Below are 2,834 nucleotides of genomic sequence, written 5' to 3' on the forward strand. Positions count from 1 at the left end.
CCAAAGTCATTTTTCCAAGATTTGCATAGTGGCACTAAACCCTTGTTCCCTTACTTTGGAAATGTTTCCAATTGCTTTTTCGAGATCTTAAGTTCCCAAACTTGGAAAAAGGGTCTTTATCCAAATTGGCCTTGGTATTGCGATATATGAATAGATTTCCATGATGTCTCTTTGGGCACATACATGTCGTATTACTTTATATATAAAGGATCCTGGGTTTATAATTTGGAGAGCTTTTAAGGTGGTTATCTGGTGAAGGAAAGTCCCAGACATCCAAGTACATCATGCCCTGCCCATTTAGGTGGGAACCCTTTGTATACTGTGTATTGCCACATACAATAAAGGATTGTTAATGAACAAGGTCATATTGGAACTTGAGACCCACTGGGTTGGAGTCCAGGGTCCATCGTGACCTTTATGGGTCATGTTGGCGTCTGCACACTTCCATTTCCCACCTGCCTCCGTCAGGCTGTAAGAGCAAAACAGGTTGAAAAATACCTGGTGGAATTGCCAAAAAGAAGGTACTGCTGGGTTTTCTCTGGAGCTCATTTTATGTTTACGTTTTTATGTTTCACTTGTTCTGAGGATTTAGGATAGTAGGGGGTATAAAATTTTAATGAATAATATCTCAGAGTTTTGCACGCAAGTGATTTATTTCTGCTGTAAAGTGAGTTCCTCGTTCTAATGCAATTCATAAACAGCCAAACAAAACAAGGAATAACCTCAGCTGTTTGTTTCTTTACCACTGTTGTGCCATTAGCACAGCCCATCCATTAGACACGCAGTGAGAATAGTCTGAAACTGGACATAAATCTATTATAAAGCCCATCTGAAGTGTCACAAAGGGCAGCGTAGGTCTTAGAGGACTCCCTGCAGCATGCTGCTTACCTCCAAAATCCTGGTAAGATTTACAAGCAGTTATGTTGGGAAATATTTGGTCTGAAATGCTGTGAATGCCAGGGCAGAACCATGTGGCTTCTGGCTGCTTGATTATCCCATTCACACATGGAAATATTTTAAAATTTTCTGTATATGAATTATGATGTTCTGAAATAAAAAAAATTACTCCCTCACCCTCTGCCCAAAAGAAAAACAAAAAGTAAAAAAACCTTTCTAGCCTTTCTTGGGGGTAGTCAGTCCTTGAAGACAAAGTGCCCAACCAAGAACACGTCCTTGGTATACAAACCAACCAACCCAGAGCCACACCTCCTCCAGATGCCCCTCGCAGCCCAGAGGGTAATATTCTTCTGCCTTAGTCACCCAACTACAAGACATCCCTATAACCAGAAACCCACACAAATTATTCAAACTAGCTCATCCTAAACTATTCACCTTGGCCTGCCTTGCCTTTTTTTTTTTTTTGAGACAGACTCTCATTTTGTTGCCCTTGGTAGAGTGCCATGGTGTCATAGTTCACAGCAACCTCAAACTCTTGGGCTCAAGTGATCCTCTTGTCTCAGCCTTCCAAGTAGCTGGGACTACAGGTGTCTGTCACTATGCCTGACTATTTTTTAGAGATGAGGTCTCACCTTGGCTCAGGCTATCTACCTGCCTCAGCCTCCTGAGTGCTGGGATTACAGGCATGGGCCACCACGCCCAGCCATGCTGCCTTTTCTTTCCTGTGGAAACCCCAAATAAAGGCTGTGGCCTAAACCTCAGTCAAGGTCAAAAAGAGAAGACACAGGGGAAACTCAAGAAAAAATAAAGTTTAATACACTCACAGGTCCTAGAGACAGACAAGAGCTGTGTCACACCACAAGGGGCCACATGGGGAAGACACTAGGAAGGTCAGGGGTCAGAAGAGCAGAGTGATGGAAGGTTTAGGCCACAGACTCAATGCAATCATGTGGAGTGGAGCAGGTTCCTCCAGCATCCAGGAGAGTAATAATGCACCCAGGATTATAGCAAGGCAGAGGTACAAGATGACCTAGCATTGGCTGTCTGTCAAGCTGACAGATGCTCTCCTTTATGGATTTGTAGGAAGGTTGACACAGAATGGGAAACCCAGGCGAACAGGGGGACTCAGCATAAGGGGAAGGGTGGGGGCAGGCCTGAAGCCACTGAGTCCAACGGACAGGAAAAATATGCCATGGGACTTAATGATCATCCTAGAGTGGCCACAGCCATTCCATTGTTTTCACAAGATAGGTGGAAAGGTCTACTAAAATGGGTACATCGAGGGTAGGTTTTTGTGGAGGTGGGGTGGACAGTGATAACCTTGATACTTCACAGGCAGCTTCTTTGAAGGCAATACCTAAGTGAAGGCTTCTGTGGTTTTATCTGGGAGGGCATATAAAGGTTAGGCAGGGCCCAAAAATTGGGACTCCCTTAGCGGGAAGGGGCAGCTATTCCTACAAATTTGCATAACCATCTTTGGGAAAAAGATGGACAAAATTGATTCAAGGCATTCTGGGTTTGAGTACCCTCAGATATTCCAAGGCCTACATTGGTGACAGTTGCTTGCACCCACTGAAATTTGGCTCTGGGAGGCTTATGCCCTGCCATTAAGCTGCTTCTGATGTTCTCAAAGTAAACTTTATGCTGTCCTGGTGGATGGCGACTGCCTTCAACGTCAAATACCAACACTTGACCTGAACGTACCTTCAAAGCTAAGGTTAAGTTTTAATTCATCAAAAAGGTGCTTAAACCATAAAGAAATTTCTTCTGATTCAGCTGTGACTTAGGCTACAGAGAGTTTTAAAATCTCTTCTGAATTAGTACTTTACCCGTCTGTGTTAACCTTTTAAAACACAGTGTCAACTTTAAAAGGGCATTAGAGGCTCGGCGCCTATAGCTCAACTGGCTAAGGCGCCAGCCACATACACCTAAGGTGG

The 2,834-nt window shown here is 43.9% G+C and overlaps 1 non-coding gene across 1 annotated transcript; it reads right to left on the reverse strand.

Annotated features, from left to right (window-relative positions):
• Window positions 1-2,671: 2,671 nt before the first annotated feature.
• LOC111726866 lies at window positions 2,672-2,774 on the reverse strand. The gene has a single exon (XR_002774546.1). It is a non-coding gene; the product is annotated as a small nucleolar RNA SNORA26 (small nucleolar RNA).
• Between the last annotated feature and the right edge of the window lie 60 nt (window positions 2,775-2,834).

Source organism: Otolemur garnettii, unplaced genomic scaffold (genome assembly GCF_000181295.1).
Source record: "Otolemur garnettii isolate 467f Iridium unplaced genomic scaffold, OtoGar3 scaffold00083, whole genome shotgun sequence".
In the NCBI taxonomy this organism is placed as follows: Eukaryota; Metazoa; Chordata; class Mammalia; order Primates; family Galagidae; genus Otolemur; species Otolemur garnettii.